Source organism: Daucus carota, chromosome 2 (assembly GCF_001625215.2).
Source record: "Daucus carota subsp. sativus chromosome 2, DH1 v3.0, whole genome shotgun sequence".
Taxonomy (NCBI): domain Eukaryota; kingdom Viridiplantae; phylum Streptophyta; class Magnoliopsida; order Apiales; family Apiaceae; genus Daucus; species Daucus carota.
Window position 1 is genome coordinate 17,021,892 of NC_030382.2, and position 14,094 is coordinate 17,035,985.

The following is a 14,094-nucleotide window of genomic DNA, read 5'->3' on the forward strand; positions in this document are numbered from 1 at the left end:
AACCAAATCAAAATAACCCATTCCAATCCAATAACAATAACCCAATCAAACTATACTATACTTTGCAATTTCATATAAACATAATTTAGATAAACATTATAAGAAAACTTGATCATACACCATTCATTGATCATACACCATTCATAACAGATGGTAAAAGTTTTACGCTGCTAAATTAGTTTGTAGAGAAGTTATAAATTCATTCACCAAGGTTAGGCGAACGACTTGTAGTATCATATGCACATTTCTACTAGTGGATTTTAGTCTTAAAGTCAAAGTGAATTTCCAAAAGTTAGCCTCAAAAGATTAGTTAGTCCCTCATAAACCTTGTATGCATTACCAGGGATAATCCCCTGCTTCATCGTCAACGTCTTCATCATCATGGTTTCTTAAGATGTCACGATCCATTGGAGATTTTTCAATACTAGTACCCTGCAATTGAAATTATCTTCATGAACACAGGAAATAGCATTTCAAAAATGAATATTCGCTGCAAATACAAGAAAAACAAGAGATTAAAGCTTCACGCAATCAAAACTAAAACTGAAGAAACCCCCCCCCCCCCCCCCCCTCGTTTAACACACATATATGAATATTGTTAGAATTCAAACCCTCATAAGTAGTATCAATAATGCATGGAAAATTGGCTTGCTGGAATCATGGATTTAACATTCGTGCACACAACAGCCAAGAAGAAGAATAACTGCAAGAGACAAAGACTCCAGGTTTACTGGGGTTACATAAATAAGAATAGTTATCTGAATAAAAGGATAAGTAGCTGCCTAGTCAATGTTTACCGCTTCTGGATAATTATAATACAAACTGGAGCAGCTAGATGGTGGCACGTAGCAATAACTCTTTTTCTCTGTTCAACATAGAAAACTGCAGGTCAATTCAGAACCCTAAATATAAGGTGGGCTGGTACAAACTTCTGATGCAGTGTTCTCCACCTTCAGTAAAAATACGTTGGTCATATGCAGTGACATTTCTGCACGTGGCAGAGGTGGCTTAACGGTGGCTACCGTGGTGGACGAGGACGAGGAAGGCAGTCCTTCAATAGAGGCCAGAATTCTAAAGGCTATCAGCCATCTGGTCGTGGTCAAAATTTCAGAGGCCGAGGACGAGGCGGATATCACTAACGAGGTGATAAGTCTCAATATCAGTGCTATAACTATAATAAATATGGTCATTTCAGTTATGAGTGCAGAGCACCAAAGGTGAAAGAAAGAAGTCATTTTGCAGCAGCAAAAGAAGACAAAGATGTTGGCACTACAATGTTTCTCACTTACAAAGGAGACGGGCAAAGCAAGAAGAATGTTTGGTATCTTGACTCAGGGGCCATTAATCACATGACTGGCCACAAGGAGTTATCCACGAAGATAGACGAAACCATCAGTGGAGAAGTTACTTTTGGTGACTCGTCAAAGAATCCGGTCAAAGGAAAAGGTACTGTCACGATCATGTCAAAGAATGGTGAAAAGAAATATATAAATGATGGTTATTATATTCCTGCATTGAAAAATAATATCATCAGTCTTGGCCAACTTGTGGAGAAAGGATTTAATATACAGATGCAGAACAATTCCCTCATCAATAAATCAAGCTCGGGAATTGGTTGCGAATGTGGAGATGTCAAAGAATCGTTTGTTTATGATTGATATGCAAACTAAGGTATAGAAGTGCTTAAAGTCAGTCATTAAAAATAACTCGTGGTTGTGGCATTTGAGATATGGTCATCTTGGTTTTTATGGCTTGAAATTATTGTCGAAGACCAAAATGGTGGACGGTTTGCCAGAAATCAACGAACCAAAAATTTGTGTGAAGCGTGTGTAAAAGGGAAACAACATCGACAAAGTTTTCCCGTTAGGAAGTGATGGAGATCCAGGAGGCCATTGGAGATTGTTCATACAGATATTGCTGGTCCATTTGATATCTCATCACTTGGTGGTAATAGATATTACCTAACATTTATTGATGATTTTAGTAGGAACTTGTACATATTATCACATGCACAAGTTGGGGGATATTGTTGAGTATATTTGATGATATCAACATTTACTATTAGAATATGAAGATCAAATTTTGTCTAGATCAATACTTGACAAGCACAGAGTATATGAGAGTTTATCGTCAGAGAATGTTTCTCAGAGTTTGCCTTACACATGGTTGGTAGGAGATGATTGATCATAATCAAGAAGATATATACGGCAAAGATATGTCGGTTCTAGGACTTTAGTAATTAAAAGTTATTAATCATATGATATGTACTATAATGCATAAATCATGTTAATCATGTATTTAATCGATAGGCTAGTTGTGTAGTATATAAGCATAAATTAGGTTTACATTATATGTGTTAAGTAACATAGTTATGGTGTAACCTAGCAACTCTAAAAATATATGTTCATGCTTTGAGAGAGTAGTTGTTATTCAGTGTCCATGAGTTTTTAGCAGTCAATACAAAAACTATTTTTGGTTCAATTGTGTTTATCTTTTGAATTAATTGTTACCACTGTATTCAACCCCGTTTTTATTGTGTACTAAGGCCTATCATTTCTAATCGAAAATTTTGAATATATAATACTTGAGTTAGAACTCCATTTAAGATGACTACACTTGACTTTTTTTATATATAATCATGTGGTTTTCTTTTACTTCAATAATCGCAAAAGTACGGTGTATTATAGTGACAAAAAATTGTGATGAAATTATATAATGATTTATTCACAAGTCTTTTATCTTAACTACAACAAAAGTGCATTACAAGCCTCTTATAAATTCTCAATATAGAATGAATGACATATATCTCATGCAAGAAAATATTAGAATTAACATATTGTGTCCCTAAAACATATTTTCAAAAAGGATGCAAACTTTCTCACGGTACTCCAATCATCACTCGTAGGCCTTCCATCAATGTTATTCAACTTGAGATGTTTTTTGTATCTAGGATCTTGTGTATCATACCTATCAAATGCCCTTTCAGATTTCTCCACCACATCTAGCGTCTCATATGTTGAATTCCATCTAGTATCCACATCTAGAATAAAAGATGTTTTTACCTCAACTATCTTATATTTTGCACATTTCATAAACACCACCTCTTTAGCTGGTGAATGTCTTATATATTTACCGGAATTTCTCACCCTATTAATTGATACATCAAATATCCCTAACCCATATTTGCCAACTAAATTTAAAATATGAGCAACACACCTTATGTGTAAGTTCTCTCCATTCAAAACACTAGAATCCCAATTACTGATTCTACCTTTTAATCTCTCCACTGCAACATCATTAGAACTAGCATAATCTATCGTGATAGATAACACCCCAGTAATTCACCAGTCCACCAAACACTCCTCAATGGCCAATACAATTGCCTTACCTTCATGGCTAGTAATCGGACAAAAGTTTAGTATTCTTTTATGCAACTTCCAATCTTTGTCAATAAAATGTGCGGTTAAACACATATAATTAATTTTTTGATTAGAAGTCCATGTGTCAGTACTGAGGCAAAGATGTTGTGTTTGTTCAAGTAATGAGACATTTAAATTATTTCTCCTAAGAGCATACATTCCATAAGATTCACGTGCAACCGTCCATCTTGATGGAATCTGAAACATTGGTTGCACGGTAGCCTGAAATTCTCCGGAACCCTCCCCAAACTTAAATGGTAATTCATCAACAACAATCATCTCAATATAGTCCTCTCTAGCCAAATCCTTGTCAAAAGTCCAACTATTCAATGTTGTGAGGCCACTATCTCTATTATTTTAAAAAGCTAATTTGGATTGATCACCTTGAACACTATATAAGTTGCAAGTTTTCAAATGATTATGCAAACTACTGTACCAGTACTTGAAGAATTTGCACATAACTCCTTACCACGATACTTGCACTTTTCTTTCATTTTGTTGTCCTCACTTTCAAATTTAATATAGTGATCCCATATTCGAGCTCTAGATTCCATTTTATTTTGCTTTCTCGGCTTTGAAGCTATCGTTTCAGTTTGAGTTTCGAGTCCATCTTAATAATCTCCTTCGTATTCCATCTACAAATATAATAAAATAACTCATACAAGTCCATGCTTGGAAGTCTACTGTGCCTACTGTTGTGCATACAACTATACAACTATACACAAGTATGTAACATAAATACACACAAATCTGAAATACACACAACTCATAACACAAGTATAAAATTCCCCAATTGGCAGTGGCACGCAAAGAAACAATAGCCACAAATCGATTCAAGAATAATGACATAAAACTGAATCGATTCAAGAATATATACCTGGATGCTAGATCACACTGGATGTGGTTGGGTTTGATTGTTTGAGGTTTTGAGCTCAGTTTGGAAGCTAATCACAGCAGGTCGTAGGCTTGAGGCTCGTAGGTAGCGATGGAAGTTGATCGGTAGTTAATGAACTGGTTTCTAATTAGTTATTTAGGTTTAGGCCATAGTCTTAGTAGATACACGATTATAATGTAGGAATATTTATATTATTCACCTAAATACTATTTCTTATAAAGTAATAGAATCGGTTAACCATTCGGTTTTCGGTTATTCGAGGTTTAAAAACCAAAAAACCAAAATTTGGCTACCAAAAACCGAACAGAAATTAAATTTCGGTTAACCGAACAAAAATTATTTCGGTTTTTCGGTTCGATTTTCAGTTAACCGAACCAAATGCACACCCCTACCTAGGAGAAGTTATATGTACTCAAGACCTATGAACTTGAGTTCCAAAGATGAAAAAATGGACAAAGGATGAAGGAAGGGAAAGAGTGTGGCCTTGGTTGCATAAAAGGATGAAGAACATGGGATGGCACTTTAGAATGTGAATACTAAAGCTACACCAAATATGAATGCTTGTGAAGGTTGGACATAAGCTGGTAAAGGAGATGGAAAGCTGATAGAAGAGGATGATGAATCTTCTACACAAGCTGAGCTTGATGATATTGATGAAAATCTGGCCTTTTGTCTTATAAAATTCTTCAAGCATAAGTTCAAAGGAAACTTTTTTTTATGTGTAAACCATTTAGAAGGAGTAGTCATCAAAAATCATCAAACTTGGTTGACATATCAAAATTTAAATGTTACAACTGTGGTCTAGTGTTCGGTGAAATCTACACGCAAGCGCACGTGATCACAAGTAATATATTAAGTTCGATCCCACAGAGACTGGTGAATTAAGAATATGCACCTATGCAACAATGTATGATCAATTATCACAGCTAAGACAATTAACAAGGATTGGTTTCTTTTATACTAATAACTAAATTTACTAATCAAATTCAGAATAGGAAAACACATGGGATTCTAACTTCATTATCGAATTCATCTAGAATTGAATTTACTAAGTAACATGTGACTGTTGATCCTAATCAGACAACACGAAAGTAATACATGCCAACTCTCGTTGCACACATATCATACCAATCGAAATCCGCAATTAAGACAGAAATCTCATGGACACCAACAAAGCTCAGACCCTATATCTCTATAGCGGTAGTGTAAGCAGAGAGGTTTAAATAACAAGTCATCTATCGTGATTACACAGGGTGATAAAAATAGTTCAAGTCTATCACAAATTATGCTTCATTCACATAATCCTATGTTTACATGGCAAAGTTCTAAATTCAATCATCCACTCTCGCTTCAGAAAGAATTAACAAACAACTTAGAAGTTAGCTACTCTCCTAAGAAGAATAAGCACGGCTCATGCAAAGAAATCAACGTACGTCACAAAATCAAGTAATAAATATTCGTTACTAGACTACATCGATAAATCCATTAGAATCCCATGAAGGCGGTTAGTTCATAATCGAACTAATCGACATCATGGGTTCTAATGAAAACATGATAAATAAAAGACAAGAATTAAACGGAATAAAAATGCTTGAATTAATAATAAAGATCACACGTTACAGATTTGAAGTTCACGATCTCGCTCGAAACTGTCACTTCCTCGCGAAGAACGATCTAATACAAACTGATATTGTGCTTGAATGATTAAACTAAAACTACGTTATTGTTCTCTTCTACTCAAAACTACTCCTATGAGGCTAGGGTTTTACACACGAGAAATAAAAATACATTGACCAAGTCAACCGGGCCTCGACCGCTGCGAAAATCCACTAAAAAGCTGTAAAAATCGGCCCGGGGAAGTTCTGCTGGGCGCGGCCGCGCTAACTTAGCGCAGGCGCGCTAGTCACAGCAGTTAGTAGCGCGGGCGCGCTAACAAGTAGCGCGGGCGCGCTACTGTCTGTGATGACAGCCCCGTTTCTTCGTTTCTCGCTCGTTCTCGCGTGCATGTCCTTCCTCGCTTCTAGTACCACTTCCGTAGGTGATCACGGTTGCATTTAGCACATGCAACAAGCCCTTTAAACCCCTAGATAGCTCTAGTGGACGAGTGTGCTCTCGTGAGGGTTTGTAGAAGATATACCCACAAAATCCCAAGTCGCGGTGAATCCACAATCCTCTATTCTTGCAAATAATGCACCAAAACCAACCTAAAATGATAGAAAATCACTTCATCACCTCAACTCGTGACCTGCACAGAAAAACAATAAAAACACATCAAAAGACACTAAACACTTAAGTACAACCAACCAATTTAAGTGGAAATGAAGGCCTATAAGTGTGTATAAATACCACTTATCACACCCCCAAACTTAAACTGATGCTTGTCCTCAAGCGTCAAAGACACTAACAATAATACAATGCAATGCATGAATGCAACTACGTGATGAATGAGTGAACTATGAAGTAATTGCCTTGTCAATTATAATACCTCAGATTGTGCTAATGTTCTCGAATTTCACTTCTCTCGCTACCAAGTCAATTACTCTTCTATTTACAAGTGTGGAGTGCCAATGTGTGCAAGCATGCTCTTTTATTGAGACAAGACAAAAACTACTACTCCCACAGAATCCCAATCAAGAATCGTAAAAGTTTAAAACTAACACCCCGTCACTCAAGTCCAACTAAAAGCCAAGGTCCCAAAGAATGTCCACACCCTTCTGTTTTATTCACTACTATTTTTTTTTTCTTTTTATTGGTGATTAATTGCTTGGTCTAAGGTCAGAGCGCTTCGCAGTGTAAACGCGTTACGAACACCACAAGACTTTACACACCAATTATTCACTCTATTCTAGTGGTTTATTTAACCGTGCAATGGTTGAGATCCCTAAAGATTTATGCACTAGTACCCATGTAGCGAGTGTTGGGTCAACAATCCCAAACCACGAAGGGCTTTAGGTTGTTAGGCACAAAGTCCCCTCAGACTTAATTACTCGAGTACTAATGAGCCCAACCTAGTTAATTCTACCACTTATTTTTCTAGTGAATTTATTTACTACTATTTTTTTTTTTTTCTATATTTTTTTTTTCTTTTTCTTTTAGAAAGGTATATCTACTCCTCAGTTCCCCCAAACTTAAGATTTACAGACCTAAGCTGAAGGGTGTTCAATTCAATCCTAGAATTCATGGAATTTCGTCTAAATCCTATCTCAAGAACATATGTGAATTACAATTTCCAACACAAGCAATTTCCAAGTACTAACCTAGCATTGCAATTGAAATTACTAATCAAGAACTACGCACATAACTCATCATAGGCAATTAACTTGGCTTAACTTCATAATTCATGCAAATGCTCGTGATACTAGCTACGACAATTACTACTAAACATGTAAAAATAAAAAAAAAAATTATGAGAAAAATAGAAAAACGTGAGAAATAATCAAAGCAAAATAAAAAAAAACGTGAACTACATGAACTAACTAACACATGCAATAATAAACTACATAATAATATGCTCTTCCTTAGATTACCACCCCCAAACTTAAAATTTTCAATGTCCCCATTGAAAGTGATAAAAAGGCTAGAGCACCCACATACCTACTCGGAGTCTGAGTCCTCCCCCTCCTCTGCTGGAGGTGAATCAGGTGGAGGATACTGCATCCCTGCTCCGAATACTGGCCACTGAACTGTGACCCCCTGTGCCTGGAAAGCACTACCTAGAGCCTGTGTCAAGTCAAAAGCAAACCTCTGGTGGATGTCATGCATGGTATCCATCCGTCTCGCTAGGCGGCGATAATGAGCATCTCCCATCGGTTCGGAGCTCCTCTCCGTCTGTGAAGTACCAGCTCCAGAAGCTCTAGGCTGCTCCCTCCTCACAAATGCTGGACGTCCCCCTGGCACCTCATCATATATGTACCCGAGGCCTCGAGGGTGGGGAACTCCTCCATCCCACTCCGTCATCCGACTGATCGCCGAATGATCAATAGGTGTTCCCGGCAACTGTAGTTGCTCGTTGGCTGGCCAACGAACACCGCTTGATCGACAGAGCTTCGTAACAATTGTGCCATATGGAATGGCACCAGTGGTTCCTCCCCGTAAGAACCTCAGCATCCCCTGATGAATAACATGTCCCAGATCAATATACTTGCCTGAGACAATCCCAAAGAGCAGAATCGCTCTATCCACTGTCACCTCATGTCCATGAGAAGATGGCATGATGTTAGCACAGATGAAGGCATTCCACGCCTTCGCATACCGGTTCAAAGCGGCTGCAGGAAAAGAAACATGTGCCGGCAAAGGAGGTGCAGTCATCTTCCAATGCGTGTCCGGTACACACATGTCATACACCAACCGCTCAAGATCAATCGGATCATCATCAAACCGGCGTTTGGCACGCCCAATCCTCTCAACAACCCAATCTTCTTCATTACGGCGCTTGGCACGCCCCCCAATCACTCTACGGATCGCCTCCGCACTATAATCAACTCGGATTCCCCGCACCACCGTGAATCCATCGCGATTCTCCTTGGCATTAGCATAAAACTCTCGAATAATAGCCAAGGGAACCGCCTCCGGAGCCTCGCAAAAAGACTCCCAACCCCGCTCTGGAACCATGTTCAAAAGCTCACCATCTTCCGCCGTGGGTAAGAATCCCCTCTCCTTGACTAACGACTTATTCATAAGCCGTTGAAACTCGGTTCGTGCTCCATCGGAAGTGAACTCAACCTCACCCATCGAGGAAGAATCGCTAGATGTAGGGGCTTGGGTGCTTGTTCCTTGTGATCTTCGGGCTCTTTTGGGTGCCATTGGTAGAGATTTAGAGTTGCAAGAGATTTGTGTGTAGTGGGTTTGAGATAATGGATGAAGGTTGTGTGTATGGATGTATATATATAATTAGGGTTTAAAGAATTATAATGGGATTTGGAGATGGGTTTTGTGTTTATATAAGGATTGGAGAGCTGAGTTAGGGTTTAATAAGATGTATTTCGGGCTAGGCATGCAAAATTAGGATTGTGGGCTTTTAAAAACGAAAAGAAAATATTTTTGGGAGAAAAATCGCCTGGCTCGGCAGTCAGTAGCGCGGCCGCGCTAAGTGTAGCGCGGGCGCGCTGTACACTTTAGCGCGGGCGCGCTGGACACTAGCGCGGGCGCGCTAGTGTCTGACACCCGGGGGCTGATTTTTTCGATTTTTGTGTTTTTGAGGTTTACAATGGTACAATGTGGTTCCAATGCGTGGGTTGCCTCCCACGAAGCGCTTGTTTAACGTCGTTAGCTCGACGTGAAGTCCAGAATTAATCCGATTCCGATTGAAGAATCGTGGTTTGTACCTCACGATTCACATTTCCGCCAAAGTAAGGTTTCAACCGTTGACCATTAACTTTAAATGATTCATCCGGTGATTTGGCATAGATTTCTACTGCACCGTGGGGAAATACCGTCTTGACTGTAAATGGCCCTGACCAGCGTGACTTGAGTTTCCCTGGAAACAGCTTCAAACCGAGAGTTATACAATAGAACCAATTGACCTACTACAAAAGATTTTTGTATCAACCGCTGATCATGCAATCTTTTCACCTTTTCTTTGTAGAGTTTGTTATTTTCATAAGCACGGAGGCGAAACTCTTCCAACTCATTGAGTTGAATCATGCGTTTTTCTCCAGCTAACTGTAAGTCGAAATTCAACTTCTTTAGTGCCCAATAAGCTTTATGTTCCAACTCTACTGGTAAGTGACAAGCTTTCCCAAACACTAGCTGAAATGGAGAAGTACCTAACGGTGTTTTGTAAGCTGTTCGATAAGCCCAAGCAGCCTCATCTAATCGTAAGGACCAGTCTTTCCTAGAAGGGTTAACCACCTTCTCTAATATGCGTTTGATCTCTCTGTTAGACACTTCAGCTTGACCATTCGTTTGAGGATGATAAGCAGTAGCAACCCGGTGATTGATATTATACCTCGTCATCAAGGTTGTGAATTTCCGATTGCAGAAATGAGAGCCTTCATCACTGATAATGACTCTAGGGACTCCGAAACGGGTAAAGATTTGTTTTTGTAGAAATTGCAAGACCACCTTAGCATCATTTGTAGGTAAGGCTTTCACCTCCACCCATTTAGACACGTAATCAACTGCTAATAGAATATACTGGTTGTTGCAAGACGAAACGAACGGTCCCATAAAGTCAATACCCCAAACATCAAATATTTCGACTTCCAAAAGCATTTTAAGAGGCATTTCATTCCTCCTAGAAATATTACCTGTACGTTGACATCGATCGCAACCCAACACAAATTGATGAGCATCTTTAAACAGAGTTGGCCAGTAAAAACCTGCTTGAAGTACCCTCTTTGCTGTCTTCTCTCCGCTATAATGGCCCCCATAACCAGTGGAATGGCACTCGCGCAAAACTCCCTCAACTTCATTATTAGGAATACACCGTCTGAGAATCTGATCGACTCCTTGTTTAAACAGAAAGGGTTCATCCCAAATATACCATTTCACATCGTGAAGGAATTTCTTGCGTTGAGCATAAGAGAATTCTGGAGGAATGACCTTACTCACCAGATAATTTACAATGTCAGCAAACCATGGCTCTTCTGCCTCAACTCCAAACAACTGTTCGTCTGGGAAGAATTCATTGATTAGAGTTTTGTCGGTAGTTTGTTTGTTGTGATCTTCTAGTCTGGATAAATGATCCGCTACCTGATTTTCTGTGCCCTTTCGATCCTTAATTTCCACATCAAATTCTTGGAGCAATAAAACCCAGCGAATTAGTCTTGGTTTAGAATCCTTCTTTGAGATGAGATATCGAATGGCTGCATGATCAGTATATACCACTACCCTTGTTCCAAGAAGGTAAGACCTGAACTTCTCAAAGCTAAAGACAATAGCTAGAAGTTCTTTTTCAGTAGTAGTGTAGTTCAATTGTGCATCATTTAATGTTTTGCTGGCATAGTAGATAACATGAAACACATTGCTTGTTCGCTGGCCCAGTACAGCTCCTACAGCATAATCACTGGCATCACACATTAATTCGAATGGTTTAATCCAATCAGGTGCAGTGATGATAGGTGCTGATGTCAACTTCTTTTTCAAGATTTCAAATGCTTCCAAGCACTCCTCATCAAATTTGAATGGAATGTCTTTCTCTAACAGATTGCAAAGAGGTTTAGAAATTTTCGAGAAATCCTTGATGAACCTCCGATAGAAACCTGCATGACCAAGGAAGCTTCGGACGCCTTTGACTGAAAGTGGTGGAGGAAGATTTTTAATTGTTTCCACCTTCGCTTTATCGACTTCTAGTCCCTTGGCAGATACCTTATGCCCCAATATGATTCCTTCTTGCACCATGAAATGACATTTTTCCCAATTGAGAATCAGATTAGTTTCCACACAGCGCTTAAGAACCATTCTAAGATTCGTGAGGCATTCGTCATAAGATGTTCCAAATACAGAAAAGTCGTCCATGAATACCTCCACATTGATGCCGATCATCTCTGAGAATATTGCCATCATGCACCTTTGAAAAGTGGCTGGTGCACCACATAAACCAAAAGGTACTCTTCGGAATGCGAAAGTACCATAAGGGCATGTAAAGGTTGTCTTTTCTTGATCTTCCGGAGAAATAGCAATCTGATTATAGCCAGAATACCCATCTAACAGACAATAGAACTCATGGCCAGCCAACCTGTCAAGCATCTGATCAATAAAAGGCAGAGGGAAGTGATCTTTTCTTGTAGCTTTATTCAGCTTTCTGTAGTCCATGCAAATCCTCCAACCCGTGACAGTTCTAGTTGAGATGAGTTCCCCTTTTTCGTTGGCTACTACTGTCATTCCTCCTTTCTTAGGCACGCATTGTACTGGGCTCACCCATGAGCTATCTGAAATTGGATATATGATACCTGCATCGAGCCATTTAAGAATCTCTTTCTTTACAACCTCCTTCATGATAGGATTTAACCTTCTTTGTTGTTCCACTGAAGGTTTGCTTCCTTCTTCAATGAGAATTTTGTGCTGACAAAATGATGGACTGATTCCCTTGATATCAGCTATAGTCCACCCAATTGCTGTTTTGAATTCCCTTAGCACCCTCAAAAGTTTTTCCTCTTCCTCACCTGACAAGTTAGCTGCAATAATAACAGGAAGAGTAGAACGTTCACCAAGAAAAGCATACCTCAAGTGATCCGGTAACGGTTTAAGTTCAAGTTTAGGTGCTTCGATCACTGATGGTTGTAGTGGTTTGTGATCTTCCTTTAATTCTTCTAAGCCAAGAGATTCGACAGGTGGTTCAAAATTCCTTCTCCAAGGTGATGAGTTAAGATGATGGATTTCTTCCAATTCTTCTTCACTGTCCCATTTCTCATCATTGGTAAGGATTGCTTCCAATACATCATCCTGTAAAACCCTCTGGCTATTAGCTTCTGCCGTAGTATCAAGTACATCCATACTGAAACAAGATTCCTCATCGGTTGGTAATTTCATTGCATTGAATACATTGAACGTGACCGTCTGATCTTGTATTCTCATTGTAAGTTCCCCTTTTTGGACATCGATCAATGTTTGCCCGGTGGCTAAGAAGGGTCTACCCAAGATGATAGGAATCCTTTTGTCTTCTTCAAAGTCAAGAATCACGAAGTCGGCTGGAAATATTAATTGATCAACCTTGACTAGCACATCTTCAATTATACCCCTCGGATATGTGATCGAACGATCAGCCAGCTGTAAAGACATGTTTGTCGGCTTGAGCTCTGGTAGGCCAAGTTGTGTGAAGATAGATAAGGGCATCAGATTGATGCTAGCTCCCAAGTCGCACAGACACTTATCAAAAGAGAACTTCCCAATAGTGCAAGGGATAGTGAAGCTTCCCGGATCTTTAAGCTTAGGTGGTAATTTCTGTTGAAGCACAGCACTACATTCCTCCGTTAAAGCCACTGTCTCTAACTCCTCGAGCCTTAGCTTTTTTGAAAGAATACCCTTCATAAACTTGGCATAGCTAGGCATTTGCTCGAGTGCTTCAGCAAACGGGATGTTGATGTGAAGCTTTTTGAACACTTCAAGGAATTTACCAAATTGCTTATCCAGCTGCTGTTTTTTTAACCTCCTAGGAAATGGAGGTGGTGGGTATAATGGTTTTGACACCGGAGCAGCTGCAGGGATAGCCTTATCTTTTTCAACAGTAGAGTTGATTCCAATTGTGTTTGAAGGAAGTTCTGCTGGAATTTCTTGCGGTTCATCACCCTGATCTTGTACTAATGTTGAGGCAGGCCCTGTTGTAGTTTTTCCAGATCTCAGCGTAATGGATTGGACTTGCTCTTTAGGGTCCCTCTTACCTGGTACCTCTGTATCACTAGGGAGATTCCCCTGTGGTCTGTTCACTAAAACATTAGCTAACTGACCGACTTGTGTCTCCAAAGCTTTTAAAGTTACTGCCTGACTCTTGTACATGAGCCTTAGTTCTTCCATGTCAGACCTTTCGTTAGCTGATTGCCCATGATTCTGAAATCCCGGCGGGTGATATGGCTGTTTAGGTGCATACTGTTGTGAAATCCCAGCCTGACTGTACTGTTTAGGTCCCTGTTGAAATCCTTGTTGAGGTTGGTTATACCCCTGGTTATTACTCCAGCTGAAATTAGGATGATTTCGGTTGTTAGGATGATAAGTAGCTGGAGCAGGCTGTTGACCTCTCTGAAAGTTGCTCACAAATTGTGCTGATTCACTAGAAATGGCACACTGATCAGTAGCATGAGTACCAGCACATAATTCGCAAATAATGATTGGCTGTTGAATTCC